This window comes from Narcine bancroftii, chromosome 6 (genome assembly GCF_036971445.1).
Source record: "Narcine bancroftii isolate sNarBan1 chromosome 6, sNarBan1.hap1, whole genome shotgun sequence".
In the NCBI taxonomy this organism is placed as follows: Eukaryota; Metazoa; Chordata; class Chondrichthyes; order Torpediniformes; family Narcinidae; genus Narcine; species Narcine bancroftii.
Window position 1 is genome coordinate 68,065,987 of NC_091474.1, and position 21,522 is coordinate 68,087,508.

At 42.4% G+C, this 21,522-nt stretch overlaps 1 protein-coding gene across 1 annotated transcript in view; it reads left to right on the plus strand.

The window, feature by feature from the left end:
* LOC138736174 (CUB and sushi domain-containing protein 1-like) overlaps nt 1-21,522 on the plus strand; it is a 2,349,200-nt gene that overhangs the window by 549,902 nt on the left and 1,777,776 nt on the right. The gene's annotated exons all lie outside the window — the stretch shown is intronic.

A 21,522-nucleotide genomic window follows, 5' to 3' on the forward strand; every position in this document is an offset into this window, starting at 1 on the left:
TTTGAGACTTATCTAATTTTAATTCCATACTCAATTTCTTAATATAACCCAAAAAAAATACCAGAGGATCAAGCGAAAGTTTAAATTTAAATAAACCTTCTAAGAATTCCATAATTCTATTCCAAAAAGGTTTCACTGTCTCACATGACCAAACAGAATGTAAAAAAAAAGAACCAACTTGTTTGTGGTATCTAAAACATAAATCAGAAGAAATAAACTTTTATTTCATTAACTTCTCAGGAGTAAAATAGAGCTGATGTCTAAAATTATAATGAACCAATCTATATCTTAGATTCACTAATTTAGTCATCTAGTCATCCTGAGAAATTGAAAGGCAAATCTTTTTCCCACCTAAGCCGAGATTTATAAAGATCTGGCTTATGCATTTTATGTTGTAATAAAGCATATATCTCAGATATAAATCACTTCTTACCTCCTTCAGTAAGTAAACTTACAAATCGGGATCATCTAGGAAACCTTATTACCTATGTGACTTCTTTGTGTCATGTGACATATTGACCATTTCATCAATGGCCTCTCCTTTCCGTTAACTGCTTTTTCCTTTTCCCTATCAAAACCAGCCCTCAACCATGACCAGTTCCCTTCTGCCTTGCAGGCTCCATCTGCCCCCTTTCCTCTGCTCTTTCACTTTTGGTCACAACCTTGCATGAAGAGGGAAGAGAACCTGTATATGGAGAGAGGGGAAAGGTGAGCCAGGGGCCAGGGGGTGATTGATGGGCTGTGGAGGTGCAGGATGATGGGCAGATGGAGGGGAGGGGAGACAGAGGTCTTGTATTTTCAATGCCACACAAATTACACCAGCTACAATTGTATACATGAAGTTACCACAATATGCTTTGAAAAGGATAATAAGTAGAACAGGAGAGATAAATAATCAAAATTGGAGAACAAAAAACTAAAATTTCATTATTGCAGGCACATCTTTTGGTCCATGAGTAATTTATATCTGAGGTTCAAAAGTTTGATAGCTGCTGGGGAAACATCTGCAGACACTAGGATTGAGTGCGATACACAAAACTGCTGGAGAAGTTTAGCAGGTCACACAGCATTCCTTGATAAAGAATCCAGGCCTGAAACATTGGCCCCTTTTCTACTGACCTCTTGTCCCAGGAATTAATGGGAAATTAACTGGTTAAGAGTCCAGTGGAAAAGGAATACAATCAGCACGCCGGTGTGAAATAAAATCACACTAGGGAATGACGGCCTCGGCCCCTACACATATCCCCAGCATCAACTGATGCTGGTGTGCTGATAAAACCAGTGGAATAAGGACAACTTCCATCCATTCCATTCCATTCGCAGGTAGACTCTCTGATCCCTAGCGATGAGTTGTGTTCAGTGGAAAGGTAGTCAGTTTCCCGGTTAAAGGTGGCCTAGTGGAAACAGTACAACCGTCTTCCTATCCCGGGATACTGCACGGCCAATTAACTGGGAGGCCGGCGGCAGAACGCCTTTATTTCCTACGGATGCTGCGAGACCTGCTGAGTTTCTCCAGCACTTTTGTTTATTGCCCATTTGGGTACTACTTGATGCTCACACGACTTTGATGCTGGTATAAGAATAGATGTGTTTAGACATTCCACGTCGTTGTTTACTTTGAGGCCCAGTTCTGCAATGAAAGAGCAAAGTTGCTCTTGATGTCTCTGGAACAGAGCTACTGTTGCTTTGTAGGCTCAATGGCCTATTGTGCGTTAGTGGGGCAGGAGACTGTAGAAATGGAACTAGAATTACGCTGGGGCTCATCAATAATCCTGACACTGTGGCCCTTCTCCCTAAAACCATGGATGAGCTATTGCTCCTTTGCTTCAGAGGAAGTGCACAGTGCAAGAAGCTGCATGGAAGAAGTCAAATAAATGCGATGGTAACTACTGTCGCAGACTTATAGCGAAATGCACTTGTTTTGCAAGATGTGACAAAGTGGCATTAGTGCAGCATACCTGCAAACATTATTTTGTAAGAAGTGTCACCAGAACCGCAGAAGTAACTGCAGGCACGTATCGTTCCCTACCTTCGACACCGGAGTTTTCTCGCAATTTTAAAAGAGAACACAGCACAAAATGCGTTGCGTTCGACAGTTCAGCACTGGGCCATCACCTTTTTGACACCTTCAACTTGTTCCGAGGTTAGTTGTCTCGGGGCACCAGCTTTTCTCTTAAAATTGCTCCGGGATTTGACTCTTGTTTCTTTGAGCTCGTCACAAGCGTCTTGAAATTGTGGCTGCAGTCTCTTTTCTGCTCTGAACGTTGCAGCCTTCCCGTTTCCACGTAAAACTATTTTTGACATGCTGCTGCTTCAGCAGAACTTTTCCCATGATGAAAAACAGGGAAGGCTCTTTGGCTTTTTAATTGTAGCAACTTTTGTGACACGTCATTTGTTTTTGGTCTCCCTCCCTCATGAAAGTTGTTTCATAACTTCAGGTAGTAAAGTGTCCGAATATTATGATCTGCTAATACAGATCTGATAGCTCTATTGGGAGCTTTGTAAATGTAAGAAATACAATTTTAAAGGTCATTTAAGCACTTTGCCTGATCAATAAAAGGCACTACATTATTATTAATGAGTAGCAAACATTTTTTTGTGTTTTTACAGTTCATAACAGCCTTGGCACATATCTTAAAGAGCAGTGATTTGGAAGTAGTCTGATTTGACATTTCACTAAGAATAGTTGTAAAGATCACAGTATTATTTCCTTTTGTTTTTTTTTGTTATGGACAAATGCTGTTAGGTTTTTACTTACAATGTCTGAAGACCCATTGGTGATTGGAAAGTGACTCTTTTTCGCACTTGGAGTCATTCGCTGGTGACTTTCCACCTGGGCTTTTTTTATTTACATTCATTATTTCCTTCAACAAATAAGCATCCTTGAAGTCATGCTTGTGCATATTTCAGTTTGTGCACGAGTTAGGGTGCTGTTGTTATATTTGTGCTCAAGATGCAATGGGGTTTTGGCTCATTGATTCAATTACATTCTATTAGTTGTCATGAAGTGGAAAATTAAATGATGACTCCAAAAGATGTGAGAAGCCTTTATGAATGCAAGGAGGCAAACAATGTCCTTTGCTGTTGTGGGCACCTATTCATGTGAATCAGACTGTTTTCTGTTTCACCAGTAAACACGAGTGGAGATAAATATGAAGAGACAGAACCTTGAAAGCTCACAAAGAAATTGTCTGACCATGAAAGGGGAGAGTTGGCCATTGACATTTTGAATTATGGTAAATATTACATCCATGTGTAAAAGCAACAAAACCCAACATGCATCTCAACCATGAAATCAAAGGACAGCGTCATTAGATCACGATTTTTATTAGTTCTGCTTTGTTCAGGTTAATGATAGCAAAGGGTTAACAAGTCAAACTCATTGACCGATCAACTAGTTTGGATCTTATGGGTCTGTATTCTTTGCCATTTAGAGGAATGAGAAAAATTTGTTATTGCGTGCTGAATAACAAGGTGACTACTGTTTACTTTGTACACACAGGAGAGGGAGCTTCTTACATGACATACATGTGTTTTTTTTCACCCCTGTGCCCTCGCAGAGCTTGCGCATGGGCAAAGCGCTGTGGCAAGTACGGTGGCTGTAACACAATTGCAGTGGGTGCAGAGCAACTGATGACAGCAGCTGTCTGCAAGAAGTATCTTACCAAGATCTGAAGTGGGCTTGTTAGGGTAGATGTTTCCACTGATGGTCACAAGCAAGGAGACTTGGTTACAAACTAAGGGGCCAGTCATTCAAAGCTGATGTGAGAGGATCATTTTTTTCCAAAAATGAAATTTATTCACAATGAATTATTTACAAAGGAAAACCATTCAAAGTCTTTTCACACCCTTAGCATTATATCCATCAATTTCCATCAATGTACATTGTTACATTCATTCTCTATTTAGCACCATTGCCACAACTGTGGTCCCTTGTATTCACTCCCACCTGTGTTGTTTGAGGGACTTCCCCTCAGTCTCAGCCCCTCAATGCCTGGTAGACTGTAGACCTTCCCCACAGAGCCCTTGTGTTGGCTGTGCCAAGTCTCAGTATGTCCTCAGCATATACGCCTGCAGCCTGGAATATGCCATTCGGCAACATTTCCTCACCGACATTCCAATGTGCTGAAAGGCCAACAAGTTCCGGGCAGACCAAAGGATGTCTGTCACCGAGATGATGATCTTCCAGCAGCTCCGGATGTCTTGTCTCTGCATGCATCCCTGGGAACAGCCCTTAAATCAGAGAGCTCTCTGTTACACTGCTGCTAGGGATGAGCTGTGACAAGCATTCTTCTTCATGAAGACAGTTCTCCTCTCAAAGCTGGTGAATTTCTGGAATTCTCTGCCCCAGTGACACCACAGTGGGAGAGAGATGGAGAGAGACACATTTTTCTAAGGTTGAGATTTAAGGGTCATGGAGGTGAGGCCAGAATACAGCAGTCATGATCATATTGACAGGTGGGGCCACCTTGTTCTTCTATTTTCGTGCATTATTGTGTTATGTAGTGGTCTCAGCAGTTCATAATAAAAGCTGGATCAATATTGAATTGAAAATTGGAGCCAGATGTATACCATGGATAGGTCAGATCTTATCAAGATGAAATGAAAGATATCAAAAGCTGTCTTTACAAACAAGAATCTTGACCTTTTATTGTATGAAAAAGGGGCAGAGTGGGTGATGGGAGGGAAGGAAAGAAGGGACAGTAGGCTTTGTAATTAGAGCTAAATGGCACCAGGCTTAGTTGGATTCTCTCTGCCCAGAACTGCTCTGGAATGGATGGGTTGGATGATGGCTGAGAACACAATATCAGGCCACAGGAATCGGATGAGGGTTCACTGAGCACGCCACATCTTTCTGGATGAGTGCTACTCCGATAACATTCAACAAGCTGGAGTTTCATCTGAATAAGTGTGAGGTATTGCATTTAGACTCAAGATTTGATTTATTGTCATACGTGAAATTTCTTTTTAACTGCTGCAAGGCAGACAGGTTCGCTACCAGTAGGAATTGCCTAAGCTCCTCTTACAGTCAGATTTACTGTCAGAGAGCGAGAAGCAAAAGGGAGTCAAATGTAAGAGGCAAGTACACATTGGGTGGCAAGGCCCTCAACAACATTGATACACAGAGGGATCCCAAGTCCATAGCTCCCTGAAAGCAGCCATGCAAACCTATAGGGTGGTAAAGAAGGCAGATGACATGCTTTGCTTCATCAATTGAGTGGGACACTGTAAATAAGTGGGCAGAAGTTATGTTACAACCACATAAAACCTTGCTGGGCCGCATGGCCGCTGTGCAATTCTGGTTGTCCCATTGCAGGAAGGGTGGGAAGGCTTTTGGAAAGTTACAGAAGAGATTATGATTAGGATGCTACCTGGATTAGAGGGTGTGGGTCATGGGGAGAGTTTGGACAAGCTTTATGTTTTTGGTCAAGCTGTGGAGACTGAGGGAAGGAGACCTGGCAGAAGGGTATAAAAATTATAAGAATCAGTCTTTTTCCCGTGCTTGAGATGAGATAGGGAAGTTTTGAGGGCATATTTTTTTACACAGAAAGCAGGAGTGCCTGGAATGTGCTGCCAGGGATAATGGTGATAGATTAAATCGTGGCGTTCAAGACTTTTTAGTGACATGAATATGGAGGGTTATAGATCGTGTGCAGGCAGATTTTTTTAAACTGTAAATATTTATTATCAATATTTTTTTTGTTTTGATTGTCTCTTATTAATTCAATTAAGTTTAGTATTGTTTTAAAGTTGTTTTTTGTAGTTGTGATTTTACAAAGTACCAATTCAGCTGAAGCAAATAACAATTTCTGTGAGTATGTGCATTGTACAATTTTTATGATAGGAGACACGCTATTGTATCAAATCCTATAAATTGGCATTGGGCTCAGCCAGACAAATGGGCCAAAGGATGCATTTCTGTCCTAAACTCAGTACTGTTCAGGATGAAGCAGTCCACTTGAGCAGTATCCCACCCATCACCCGAAACTTTCAGTCCCTGCACCACTGGAGCCATACGCCTGCACAGTGTTTTGAGAACATGCACTGCCCCTCAGCCAACAAGAAGCATAAGGGCAGCAACTTCCACGGTTGCCGCCTAGATCCGCTGAGTTCCTCCAGTATTTTCTACATTGCTCTGGTCATGGAACGGGTGGCCCCCGCGGAGGTAGCGGTTGGGACAGTAGGATCACAATCCCAACTCGACCGCTGAAAGCTGCAATAAGATTGAGCTGCAGGTTGGGGGGGGGGGAATGATCTTCAGTTTTGGGTTGAGTGTCAAAAGATTGTAGCTAGTTTCATTACAATGGAGAGGATGGAGCGCGAATAAAGCAGCAGATGAATGGAGGCTTTGTGTCAAATTTGCAACCAAATTGGACTGATTACAATCAATTGGGTTCTGAAACATTGGTTGCTAAGCAATAATAGCAACATGATCAATGATTAATTTTAGTTTCCTGATCCCAGTGAGTCAACGTTTCATTAATTTTAGCCAGTTTATTAAGTCGATGCAACGTATTTCAAAACACCTGCTTGGATCTATCAGGCTACGAATGGCAGCAGATGCCATCAGCCCACATGTATGATTAAACCTGCAGTTTTGCACTCAAGTTCCATGGATGTGCATTTGCTGGTTGGAGAAAGGTACTGTTGTTTTGCCCCTGGACAAATTGATTCATTTGTATTCTGGAGGTTCATTTTTGTAATGTTGGACTGCTTCATATTGCTTGCCCTCTTTTCACTGTTACTTTTCATCCAACTTATTTTATTTTATTTCTTCTTCTTTGTCCGAACACAAGACGTTCGGCTTTTGTCATCAAATAATTCTTCTCATGCCTGATGCTTCCCAGTCCAAATGTCAGCCTAGTGAAAAAAAAACCCACCACAGAGCTGTTCTTATGTAGAGGTGCACATCAGAGGGCAAGTTGCTGACCAGATCACTCAGGGTCCCTTGTGCATTCAATTCTGTGAGGCTGTGTTAACTCAAATGCAATGGCCTGCTGCTCACGGGATACCATCACCTCATGCATTTGGCAAATATCTCGCTGTCTTCACTCTGAATGAAAGTCGAAAGTGAAAACATGCATCTTGCTCACTTTTGAAGGTACCTCTGAACATATTCAGAAGGGTCATGACCCGAAACGCCAACTGCCTTCCACGGATGCTGCCTGACCCATTGAGTTCCTCCAGTACAGTGGTTTTCAACCCTTTTCTTTCCACCCACATCCCACCTTAAGCAATCCCTTACTAATCACAGAGCACCTGCGGCATAGGGAATACCTAAGGTGGGATGTGAGTGGAAAGAAAAAGTTTGAAAAACACTGCTTTAATCATACTTCATTGACTTATTATATGCATGTTTTCAGAACTCCAAAGGAAATGGGCCAATGGCAAGCAAAATATTTCAGTAACAATTGAGTCTAGAGCAGTGGTTCTCATCACAATGTTGCTCCAGTTTATCCAACATTTCCAGTCTCTTTTGTTTATTGACATTCAGATCTCCTCTCCTGTCTCCTCCATTGAATCCAGGGCAAGGTTCTTTCTTTCAAATGCTGAGTAAACACTCAATGCCCAGATACTTCCAAAGTCACCTCCCCTGTCTCATGAAAGCTCATCTGGGCCTTCAATTACTCCATCGAGTTCCAAGGCAGACATTTCAGCCTAAATGCAGATATGCAGAGCCCTGGTGTCATGTTTAAACAAGCATCTGTTTTCTTGCCAAATCCTCGTTATTGGTTGTGAAAGCCCTGTGTCAGACTGAGTGTGGATGCTGAAGTAATCAAACTGACAGAATTCACTTAAATGACTTTGGAAGTTAAAGTTATTTACATTAGCAGTTGACCATGGAAATCCCCGAACATGTGTCATTGAGTTGAACATGGAGGGAGATTGGTCATTCAAGTTTTGGGCCGGAACTGTTTAGAGTCCCTCCTGAATCGCATTCTTTGCTCAAGAATTTCAGCTTCTGGATTTGAATTTTGCTTCCTCACCTCTGTTTTTACTTACTGACTAATTGCTGAGAGAAATTTCTCATCACAGACTCGAAACGCGAGTGTAAGAGTGGGACATTGAGGGGTTGGATCGAGAGGCCAGTGTAAGAGTGGGGTATTGAGGGACTGGATGGAGAGGCCACTGTAAAAGTGGGGCATTGAGTGCCTGGAACAAGAGGTCAGTGTAAAGTGGGGTATTGAGGGTCTGGATGCAGAGGCCTCTGTAAAAGTGGGATATTGATGAACTGGATAGAGATGCCAGTGAAAGAGTGGGGTATTGAAGGACTGGATGGAAAGGCCACTGTAAAAGTGGCGTATTGAGGAACTGGATCGAGAGGCAAGTGTAAGAGTGGGGCATTGAGTGTTTGGATCGAGAGGCCACTGTAAAAGTGGGATGTTGAGGGCCTGGATCGAGAGGCCAGTGTAAGAGTGGGTATGTTGTGGGTCTGGATGCCGAGGCCAATGTAAGAGTGGGATATTGAGGGTCTGGATTGTGAGGCCATCGTAAGAGAAGAGTATTGAGGGACTGGATCAGAGGCCAGTTTAAAAGCATGATATTGAGGGTCTGGATTGAGAGGCCACTCTAAAATTGGGGCATTGAATAACTGAATGGAGAGGCCACTGTATAAGTGGGATATTGATGGACTGGATAGAGAAGCCAGTGAAAGAGTGGGGTATTGAGGGTTTGAATCAAGTGGCCAATGTATGAGTGGGGTATTGTGGATCTGGATCGAGAAACAACTGTAAAAGTGGGGCTTTGAGGGTCTGGTTGTGAGGCCAGTGTAAGAGTGAGGTATCAAGGGTCTGGATTGGCATGCCAGTGTAAGACTGGGGTATTGAGGGTTTGTATCGAGAGGCCAGTGTAAGACTGGGCATTGAGAATTTGGATCGAGAGGCCAGTTTAAGAGTGAGGTATTGAGGGTTTGTATCGAGAGGCCAGTGTAAGAGTGGGGTATCAAGGGCCTGGATTGCCAGGTCAGTGTAAGACTGGGGCATTGAGGGTTTGGATCGAGAGGCCAGTTTAAGAGTGGGGTATTGAGGGTTTGTATCGAGAGGCCAGTGTAAGAGTGGGGCATTGAGGGACTGGATCGAGAGGTCTGGCCAAGCAGAGGCTACAGAACCTCGTGGTAAGTTAAGGGTAAGTCTTACCATTGCCTTTCTGTTCAGTTGTTGGCGCAGTCATTATGGTAGCTGGGGTTGTCTTGTGGTCTCCTTGCAGCATGTGGGGAGTCGGTGAATTTCCCAGTACTCCTGCTGACTCCACCTATGGTAAATGTGTGCAATGGCAGCTCCTGTTGAATGAGGTCAAGGAGTTGGTGCTGCAGCTGAACATATAACAGATCTTTCGCGATACTGAGAACATCAGAGATAGAAGCTTCAGTGAGGTGCACACACGGAGGAGCTGGGTAATCACCCAGGAAAGTAGTGGTTGTACCCTGAGAGGGCAGGGGCACCCTGAGCCATCCCCCTCTGTAACAAGTGTACCATTGGATATCATTGGTGGGGAAGTTCTACCAGGAGGATCTTGCAGTAGCCATGTCTGGCTCCAAGGCCAAGAAGGGATGGCTGGATAGGAGAGTGATCATGATATGGGATTGACAGGGGACTCAGATTGAGATGTCCCTGCCTGGAATGAGTCCATGTCATTCTCAAAAGGGAGGGCTAGTAATAGAATTCATGCTATACCTTGTTACCACTGACATTGGTATGGAATGGGAAGACCTGCTAAATGAATGTAGGTGTTAGTACATAGGTTGAAATGTTAGACTTCCAAGGTAGATTACTCCCAGTGGCATGTGCCAGTGAGAGGAAGAACAGGAGGTGTGAGTGTGTGAACACATGGTGAGTAGTTAGTGAGGGAAGGAGGGATTCAGATTTATAAATAATTGGGATGACTCTTGGGCAGAGATTAGGAGATGGGTTATATATGAACCAAGGGGGGCCTAATATTCTGGTGGTAAGATTTGTGAGATTGACCCAGGCGGATTTAAAACAGTCTGGGAAGGAGTGGGGATCCAAGATGCAGAGATGGTGACTGAAAAAGTTCAAGGAAGTGCATTGAAGTAGAACAGGATGGTGGAGGACAAGTGTCGAGGTGAAACAGGTCAACTTCGTTGTGTTTATTTTAATGCAGGAAGCCAGATGAGGGAAGCAGATGAGTTGAGGATGTGGATCAGTACAGAATAGTGGGATGTTGTAGCCCCAATGCAGATGTGGTTGAAGGACAATCAAGTCTAGCAGATTAATTTTCCGGGGTAATACGGTTACAGGGCTGATAGGAACAGTGGGGAGAGAGATGAGGGGTTGCAATATTAGTCAAAGCAGATATGACAGTAGAACCATCATGTGAGGCAGTGTGGGAGGAAATCAGAAACCAGTAGGAGGAGTCACCTTGATGGGTCCACACACCTCCTACCTTAGTGTCATCTACAAACTTGCTGATCCAATTTACCACGTTATCATCCAGATCACTGCTATAGATGACAAATAACATTGGTCCCGGCACTGATCCTTGAGGCAAACCACTAGTCACATGCCTCCAGTCTGAGAACCAATCATTCACTACTACTCTCTAGTTATAATTGACTGGATGCAAATGTTAAAGACATCCTCAATGAGAGATATTTCAGAGGGTGATAAGGAAGGTCCGGTTCAAACATATTCCCAGCACAAATGGCAAGTGAAGGAACTCTGATTGGTAAGAGATAGAGAGGCATTAAAATCAGTGCAATTAGAGCAGAATTCATTATGCAGAATACAAGCTAGAATATTATCTGATCCTTCCCCACTTTTATTGGCACGTTCAATTCGTGAGAAAGAAAGTTCACATTATAGTTGGATATATACACTGGGAAGTCAGTGTACGCATTGTGGAGTCTAGTGCAAGACTGACACCTCCAGGCTTGCAAGCTGAGCTTATGTGCATCACTGCTTCTGTCACATAGACAGAAAGTGATGTAATTAGCTCAGATAAAAATCTGTGTTGGATGCTTAATTTCCCCTGTTTTCCACAGCACATCTGCCATTTTGGGAGCCGCTTTGCTTGCAGGTAAGGGGGTCGCCATGTTTTTGGAAATTTTTATGGAAAGGGAAAATGGCAAGAGTTTCTTTAGAAAAATTAACATAGAAATATGATTGAGGAGATTTGCAGCCCCCAAATTTTATGATCTATTGTAAAGCAGCTCAGTTGCCTTTTATTAATGAAATATAAGAGTTAGATAAAATACCAGCTTGGGTGAATATAGAATTTAGTAAAATAGGGAAAACAAGCCCAAAAGATTTTATTTATAAATGGAATTCAAGATTGTTAATAGCGATAAATGAAACTTTTATATTGAAACATGTAATTGTGCTTTGGAATAAGGTTGACAAAGAGATTGGAGGAGGAGGTTTGATGTCAAGAAGAACACCCTTATTTCAAAATAGACATACCATTTTCTACGGGAAGTCAGATTCTAAAGATTTGGCAATGTCATGGTGTTAAGAAAATTGAGGATTGTTTTGAAGCAGGGAAATTTATTCGTTTTATTAGAATGAAGGAGAAGTTTAAGGTATCTGAGAGCACTAGATTTTGTTATTATCAGCTTAAGAGATCTTTACATGAAAATTTTGGTCAAGATCTATTATTGCCAGCAGGGAGAGAAGTCATTGTGTAATGGAAACGTAAAGAAATTTATTTCAGTAATATACAGGTTGTTAAAATAAGTAAGGGGTTCATAAATTAAGACAAAGATGGGAAGTAGATTTGAATAAGCATATAGATGAGCATAATTAGATTGAGCTGTGAGAAGAAAGTTTGAAAAGCACAATAAATGTGAGGTACAGGTTGGTACAATATAATTTTATTCATCAGTCATACTTGTCACCACAAAAGCTAAATAAATGGAATCTGACTTTCTCAGATTTATGCTTCAGATGTGGACAGGAAATTGGTACATTTCTGCATTCTACTTGGCACTGTCCTACAATTAAACCTTTTTGGTTGGAAATGGGTAACTTACCAGAATGAATAATAGGGGTTAAATTCCCACAAGAACCAATGTTATTTTTACTGGTTGATATTAGAGGGGTTATACTGAAATTAAAACTGAATATCTATCAAGTGAAGTTTGTTCAAATTGCTTTAGCAATAGCTAGAAATTGTATTGCTTTAACTTGGAAACCTGATACAGATTTGGGAATGGAAGTTTGGAGTTGTATACCATTTGAGAAAATTACTTATAATTTAAGAGACAAATATCATATAATTAGGAAAATTTGAAGCTCATATTTACAAAGTGTGGGTATGAATATTTAAATGAAACTCAGACATTCCCTTTCTTTCTCCTAAAGGTCTTTGTATATTAGAAGAAGCCTTATAGTAAGGAGACCTCCTGTTGAAGATCTCTTGTCCTGCTTTTTTTTGCTTTGTAGACAATTAGAGGAGAAGTTTTATGGGGGGTTCTTTCTCTTTCATTCTTTTCTTTTTCTTATATATATCACGTGTATTTGAAATTGACGTAAAATACGGGAATCTTTTGTGGTTTTAAATTTATAAATAAAATTCATTATAAAAACAGGCAGAGATCTGAAATAAAAGGGGTGATATGTCATATACAGACAGACAGGGAAACCCTCGAGGAGCAGAAGGGAGGTTGGAGTAGAGTGAAGAGGGAAATGACAAGGGCTACAAGATGTTATGAGGTGATTGTGACAGTGTGTGGGGGAATCGAAAAATACTTCATGTCTTCAACAAACAAGAGGGCTGTGAGAAAAAAGAATAGGGTTAATCTGTTGAGGGAAGGGCCCTAAAGGGTGTTGTGGAGCAAAGGGACCTTGGGTTGCTTATGTTCATCTCTGTAAAGATGGCAACACAAGTGGACAGTGTAGTGAAGAGAGCATTTGAGAAGATGACCTTCATCCTTTGGGGCATTAAATGAAAGTGTTGGGACATCCTGCTGATGTTGGTGAGGCTACACTTGGAATATTGTGTGCAGTTTTGATCATCCATTTATAGGAAAGACATTAGAACACTGGAAAGGGTGCAGATGAGGTTTACAAAGTTGTTGCCAGGATTAGGGAAGTTATTGTGAGAGTCTGGATAGGCTAGGTCTGTTTTCCCAAGAGCACAGGAGTTGAGAGGAGCTGTTATTGAAGTCTATAAAATCGAGAAGATGAATAATGACTTTCTGTTTTTGAGAGTGGAAGTATCTAAGAAGATGCCACATTACGATAAGGTGAGGGAGTGGAATTTAGAAGGGACATGGAACAAGCGACCAGTCAAAGTGGTGGAGGCTGGTATGCGAGTTTCCTTTCATAAAACTCCATGGATGGGAGGGGATTGGAGGGGTCTGCTCCTAATTTGGGCAAGTGGGACAAAAGCAGGAGAGCATGTTTTCCGGAGCAGACTAGCTGGGCCTCTTTCCATGCTGTCAGACTCGATAACTGTGTCACAGTTCACCCCTCCTTTCTGAGCTCTCAACATCCCAGGTGAACAACTTCAAAATTTTCAGCCTAATTTGTAAACCTGCGCATGGCTTGATCTTGACCACCTCTTCCAGGTTACAACACTGCTTATCAATATATTCTCATGCACTATTCTCTCTCTTCCATCATTGCTGATCAGCTCCTTCAGAAATCATGCCTCAATTCTCCAGACCTGATGCCTGCCACTATCTCTGATTTGGCACCTCACCCCTTGCCTCTCCAGAACTTAGCAGTCAGCTGTCACATGCATCCCATTTGAAATGTCCTCTTTCCTCAGCCCTCTATTTATGCACCCACTCTCTCCACCAACTTGCCTGTGACACATCACCAGGCAGTGCTCTCAGAATTTAATTCTGTTTATCACAAGCCCTTTGTTTTATAGTCCATGTGACCACTCAAAGAAGTTCATAGTTCTTTGTCGAGGCAAGCCTTGCAATGTGATGGAGGATCATAGACCAGAAATGTTCACTGGTTACCATGGAGCCATAGAACACAGGCCCTTCAGCCCAGGTATTTGCACCAAACTATTGTTCTACCTCGTCCCAGTGACCTCCACCCAGACCATTGCCTCCATATCCTTCCCCTTCAGGTACCAATACAAATTTTTCTTGAATGTTGAAATTGAGCCCACTTGCCCCACTTCACCAGGCATCTTGTTCCACTCTCTCACTCTCTGTATGAACAAGTTCCCTTTAAACATTTCCCCTTTCACCTTCAACCCATGTCCTCTAGTTCTTGCCTCACCCAACCTCAAGGGAAAAAGCCTGCTTGCATTTATTCCATTTATACGCCACATATTTTTGTATTCCTCTATCAAATCTCCCTTTATTCTTCTACTTGCTAATATGCTCTTTCAATGACAGGCTTTAATACACTTTAAGATTGGAGTTGGCCCAACCCCATGTGCTCAAATGAATGGATGGGGGAGGGAGGTTGACCTTTATGGCCAGATCACAAGGGTAGGAGCTACTGGGGAGCGAGCCATCAGTGGACAGGCTCATACACAGCAGTATATGCATATCACCACACATGCCAAGGAATGAAGCTTAACCTATAACTCTTTACACTTGCTGACACAGCATCTTTCCAACAGTTTCCCTTTTTTACTTGCCTTCTGGTCTCTATTGATACATTTACCTGAGGAAATGTAGAGAAGTCATGGATATTGGAGTCTTGAAAGTGTGGTGAGACGACCATCCCTTTTTCTTCTTTAATCCAACAACTTTGTGCATTGCCCTGTTAGAACCACTGGACGGGTAATAGCTCCAGTGAGATCGCTGAAATGGGTGATATGTTGCTTCAGCACTGGAGATTTTCGACTATGCAATGTACAATTTAGCATAATCTGCTTTCAAGAGGAGATGAGTTGCATTTACGTCGAAGCTCATTACATTACTATACTGACCATCCAATGGGACTTCAGTTTCATTCATGGGATTTATTTGAAGTGATAGTGTTCTGTTGGAAAACGCAGCGGCTAATTTGTGAACCATAAAGTCTTGGAGACACAAATGAGCTTCGAGCTCCATTAATCTGCTTTCAGTGGTTCTCTAAAGAATTCTCTCCATAGAACAGGATACCTTGCTGTGTCTCGTTGAAACAGCCCTTTGCACTGTAATATAGGTCTGATGGGTAAGCCTTTAGTTTAACATTTCATTTGGGAGATGGCTCTGCTCTCAGCTTGTCTGGTTCACCTTATCAAGAATGGCCCTGAAACATGATCCAAACATCTTCAATGGAATTTTCACCTTATCCACCCAATAATTTCATAAATGGACTTACATCTGTTTATGCACGACCACACTTCTAATTTTAGAGGGGACAAAAGTGTGGTGGGATGTGAAATTCACTAAAATTGTTTTATGGTGCCTCCTTCTGATAGAGGTGGTTTAATTTAATTGAGAAGCATTACACAATAGCAGCTCCTACCGTATCCCCCAGTCCGTGCCGCCCAAATTCACCCATGTGACCCTTGAACCTATTAGGCCCATACACCTTTGAAATGAGAGCACCCAGAGGAAAGCCATGCAAACTTCCTTACAGACAGTTCTGGATTCAAAGCTGGGTCACTGTCAGTGTAATAACGTTGTGCTAACCTCTACACTAACTGTTCTATTCCATTAAATGTCTATTTTTAAATAAACTCAATTCAGGATAATTAGAGTTAAATGGCACATTTAAAATGCAGTTTAAGAAAATGTAATTTGCATTTGAATGAGGGTTCCAGGCAAGAAGTGGTCAGGAATAATTTTATTTCTTTGTTCTTCATCAATTACAAAAAGTCTGCTTTTGGTTTGGACAAAGCATCGCGATCCAAAAAGCTGACTGCCCATTTCTCTCAAGGGATGCTGCTTGATCCATTGAAAACTTCATGCAGGATCCCAGCATCTGCAGATCCAGTTTTACATGCTTTCTCTCCCTCTCTCTCCACCTCTGCCACTTCTGCCCTCTCCATACTGCCTTCACCATCCTCAACTCATCAATCGCTCACCCCTTTCATCATTTTTGATGGAGTTTGAGGGTGGGTGCAGTGGATTGGCCAACGGGTTTGGAAGAGGTCATTGGATGTTGTCCATTGCCAAGAGAGTGGGCTGCTTGCTTTCTCCAGCATTTAGGCTGGAGCCTGGGTCAAGATTGCCTTTTTTTGGTTATTGAGTTCAATGAAGGAGTGTTGGGCAGGTGGGCTTGGTATGGTCAATTGAATTTAATGCAGGCTGGGTTAAATATGAATTCTGTTACCTCAGTCTGTCTTTAACCCGAATTTGTATTTAAGTTGGAACCAGTACATATGATTTATATTTAGTGTCAGTTAGTCAAATGTTTCTCTTAGTATATTTTTTACCTTTATATGCATATAAAATACTTCCCAATGCACTAAAACATCTTAAACATAATAGTACTGTACATAATAATACAGTACATCTTAATAATATAGGTTGTTGCGGGCTGCACTGAATTACAAGTGAACTGGGTCATGGAAGTGTAGGCTTGCACTGGGCTGACATCACAATGTGAGGGGCCAAAAAGGTTCATGGGAGTGGTGCTGATAAACTCTCGGAGAGTTCCAGTGAAGCCAGTTGGTTGGTTCAACTTACTCACAGCTTCTGTGTGTGTTTTTTTTCTTTTGTGCGCTGCACAGTACACCAACCAGGAGATAATAATACTTTTAATTGCACTTTAAGGCTGAGCAGTGGCCATTCTGCGGTGCCAAGGGGTGGCCATTTTGCAGGGGGTCGTGATGGTGCACGCTGCTTCTCCCTCCCTCCCTTCTGCCAGGCTACTCGTTCCCTCACCTGCCCACTGCTTTCCCCAGGCCGCATTCCCTCACAGCAGCATCGCTGATGCCATTCTACTTCTGGTCAGCTTGTCGGTTTATAACTATGGGTTGTTCGTAAATCGAATGTTTTTAACCTGGGAACTGCCTGTACAAAGAAATGTGAGGTGTTACTTTTAGGAAAATCTAACTTGGGATGGATCTCCAGAGTGAATGATAGGGATCTGGGGTATGTTGTTGACCAGTGGGATCAAGCAATACCTTGAAATTGGCATCACAAATTGATAGGATGGTTAAAAAGGGTTTGGCCACATTGGACTTCATCAATGAGTCCAGAAGTTGGAAGGTCTTGTTGCAGTTGTATAATACAGCGGTGAGCCCTCATTTGGAGTGCTGCGTTCAGTTTTGGTCACTGCTGCAGGAAAGATGTTGTCACACTGGAGAGGGAGCAGAGAAGACTGATGAGGATTCTGACAGGACTCACCGGGAGCCTGAGCTCCAGGGACAGGGGCTTTATTCTCTGGGGTGATGGAGGATGAGGGGTGATCTCATAGAGGTGTGCAAAATCATGAGATGAATGGAGAGGGGAAACGCAGGGAGTTTTCAGCCCAGAGTAGTGGAATCGAGAAACATAGGCTTAAAGTGAGGGAGATGTAATAGGAACCTGAGGGGGTAGCCTTTCACACCAAGGGTGATGGGTGCATGGAACAGGCTGCCAGCAGAGATGGTTGAGGCAGGCACAATTGCAATATTTAAGAACAATTTGAACAGAGACATGGATAGGGTGGTTCAGAGGGGTATGGGTCAAACACAGGCAGTTGGGACATTTTCTTTGGTGTGGGAAAGTTGAGCCAAATGATCTGTTTCTATGCTCCTTGACTCTGATATGAGATTACTGTGGTGTCAGCCAGAAGCCAGTTAATAACTGCACACTCCTCTCAGTGGGTTCCAGAGAGCTGCTGGAGGCTGAGAGAAATTACAGGGATTTTAAGCTTCATGGTTAAGAGCAGTGGTGCAACTGGTCGAGCTTGAATCTCACAGCGCCACAAATCAGGTTCAGTGCTGCCCTCCGGTTGTGTTGACGTGGACTTTTATATCCTCCCCATGACCTTAACCCTGTGTGCTCCGGTTTCCTCCCATATCCCAAAGGTGCAGGGGTAGAGGTGAATTGGCCGCTGCAAGTTGCCCCAAGGGTATCGTTGAGTAGGAATAGTTGAATAGAATGTGAGACAAACATGGTTAATGGGCAGAGCAGACTGCGGGTGAAAGGGCTGTTCTGTAACCCTTTAGGTCTCTCTTGTCAGAAAACAACCATGTGCATGAAATAACCATGTGCATTGCATTTGAGTCCCTATTATTAGTGCCATGGTAATGTGTGGTATCAATGCACACAGTAAAAAAACAAACTTTCACAATATCAATCAAAAGCATGAAAGCAGAGCCTGACATGCAATTGTTCATTGCCACGCAACTTTAACATTAACTGGGCTTTTCCTCACTGCAGTACAAAAGTACATTTGGCGTCCCAGATTTTCAGGAGTACTTATTGCCATGAGGTTGGCAGGCAGGCTTCATTTTATCATGATTATTTGTCATTTTCAGGTCTGTTGCTATGATATTCAGGCCTGCTGCCATGCCCTGACCATTTGTTTGTGAGTGCTTTTGAGAATAATTAACCCCGTCTGTTCTGTGCATGAGCGCTACCCCGAGACTTCTCCTGGACTTTGAATTAAACAAGATTGACGTGCTCTCAATGCAGCAAGCTTAATCCCTGGCTTTCTCCTTGATTCTCCCTTGCCTGAATGACCTTTCATCTTCTCTCAAAGAGCTCACCTGCCTTTTCTGTAAAAATCACAGGCCATCCCAAATTGTCGTCAAATTCCAAGTTGATATTTTATTTCATTTACTTCTCATGGCTTCGAAGAAGACCATTTGGCCCATCAATTGCAGAGCCAATTCTGCTCAGTGATACCTCTTTTACACACACAAAACCATGACAAAGGTGGATCATTGGTTATTGAACCAAAAAATGAGTTGAATTGTTATATAAAACTAAACGATTTGTTTGGCCCTTTCCAAGGGCAGTTGGAAGTTCATGCCTTGCCATCACCTATCAGCTTAGATGATGTTGGGTGTTACGAGCCCTAAGGATGTAAAAACCAGCTGCAATAGAAATTCACCAAGACAATGGTTACTAAAACAAAATTGGTTTTATTTTCTTAACAGAATAATAAGATTAATATTTAACTTATCATATTAAGTTACTTAACTTAACCCCCTCTAAATTCTAAGTGCATGTGTGTGTGTGTGTGTTCAAGAAAGTTTTTTTTTCACTGTCCAGTCATTTACTGTTCACTTCTCTAAGTTCACTGGTATCAGGCAGATTTCAGTACTGTGCACAGAGTTAAACAGTCATTACATTCAACAGGCTCTGGTGCCCTAACTTAAGTTGTCACCAGTCAGGAAGGTCTTTGTTGGGTTCAGAGAGAAGTTTGTTGTTTGTTGGACACGCAATCTGGTTTCCTTCAATCAGCAACCAAAGTGTCTTTCTGAAGAAATGTACCTAATTCCAGGTTACTGCAAAGAGTTCTTCTTTTTCCCTAATCCAGGAGAAACACCACAACCATCCACTACAGAGATTTTGAATAGGCTGAACTCGGAACTCAAAATGGGGTCTTTAACAGGCTTTTCACTTTGCCAGCCTTTCACTGACTGCAGCAGCTTTTCTCTCTCTCTCTCTCTCTCTCTCTCTTTTTGTTTCTGTTTCTGTAATGTGATGTTTACTTGTGAAAAGTGACCTAGTCTACCGACCTTATTCCCCCTTTTTAAACATATATTTTATTAACTTATTCCATGACATGGGATTCATATTTCTTTCCTCCCACTTACCTCAATGGACTGCGCAACATTTTCTGACAATTCAGTAGGATCAATGTCATCTTAATTGATGTTGCCTTCATGTTCCACGTGACTTCATGAATTGATCATTGAAATGTACTCCCTGGACATGATGTCACAGGCAGACAGAATGGTGAATAAGGCATTTGGCACATTTCTCTTCGTGGACCAATGCACCATGTCCCACCATTGAAATATGTACAAATCATTAACAGGCCACACTTGCAATTCTGGTCTTAGCACTGCAGTACAATGTCATTGAGCTGGGGGAGGATGTGGAAATGATTCACAAGAATGTCAGAAACACACAGGAGATGGAAGATGCAGGAATCTGAAGACAACTACAACTTACTGGAGAAAATCGGTGTGTTGAACAGCATCAGTGGGAGATAAGGAATGGTCTGAATTTTGAACCGAAATCCTTCGTCAGCTTGTCCCATTCGGTTTACCCAGCAAATTGTGTTTGTGTCCAGAGGAGTGGATGGGTTGAGGGAGAGGAGAGGCTGGATAAGCTGGGATTTATTTCCTTGGAGCAAAAGAGGCTGACCTTATGGAAGTCTACAATACGATATGTAGTGCGAATAGGGAGTCTTGTTCACAGGATAGGGAGTCTAACTCTGGAGGGCTTCAGTTCAAGCTGAGAGGAAAAAAAATTAAAGGGAGTCTGAGAAATAAGTTGCTCACGCAGAAGGCTATGAGGATATGGAACAAGCTGCCAGAGGACGTATAGAGTTGATAATGGTATCAATATTTAAACGCAGCTGGAGAGTCACAGGGTTACTTGCATATCTGCTATTCCACTGACCTCCCAAATGCCAACACATCATGCCCAGATTTTAATTACCTCCAAAAACTCACATTGCTGGGCATCTAACCTATTTTCTGGCTTGTTTGAAATTTGAAGAGAAGAATTTTAGTGCCCATCTTCTCTTTTAAGCTGTCACTGGGTGATGAGTAACCAAGGATTGGGAAACATATGTTTCCTCTAACCCCATAATAAGTCCAAATATGTCCAGTTAAAAAAAAAGAAACAAAATCTACATCAGCATTCACAGTTACAAGACAGTTTATTATATTTGAGCACCTCTTTAATTGTGTAATGTAGCTGGTCAGACAGACAAGCTTCATAGCTTCGTAAGAAGTAAAAAGTGAAAGTCCGTAGTCACTGTGGTTGAAGTAAAAACACAAAGATGGAGAAAGTCAGCAGGTCAAACAGTGTCCTTTATGTAGCAAAGGTAAAAATACATCACTGACGTTTCAGCCTTGAGTCCTTCATCAAGGTATGGGAACACAGTCCCAAAGGCAGGAGGTAATAGGTAGATAAGGGAGGGAGGGCACAGCAGCAAACAGGGGGAGGAGGAGGGATGGCTCTGTGAGAGGGGTGGAGAGTCAACAGGTGACAAAGTGAAATGGAAAGGTGGGAGAATGGAGAGTCGGTTAGCAGATACCAGAGAAGTCGATGTTAATGCATTTGGCTTTGTGTTCACTTTGCATTCAAGCAAGAGACCTTACCCAGTTATGATCTGCACAACAATGTATTTGAGTCACAGTTGAGGCACAATGTATCAAGACAAAGCCTGAATGAACAAGGCAGATGATTGATGGGAGTGAGATGAGGAAAGGGAGAGAAGATTGATAGAGGAATGAGGTCATCCCATGGGGGTCTCAGAAAATAAAAGTGGAACACAGAGCTGCTCTGAACAAAGCATCTCCAACGTGAATTGGCAAGAGCATCTGGATTGGCAAGAGCATCTCCTCCACAATCTCCATCAGCACCAGAACACCAGAGGGCTGCACACTTAGCCCCCTGCTCCACTTGCTTTTCATCTATTACTGCTGGCTCCAATATCACCGTCTACACATATGCTGATAGCGCCAAGTAGTGGGTGATGTCAG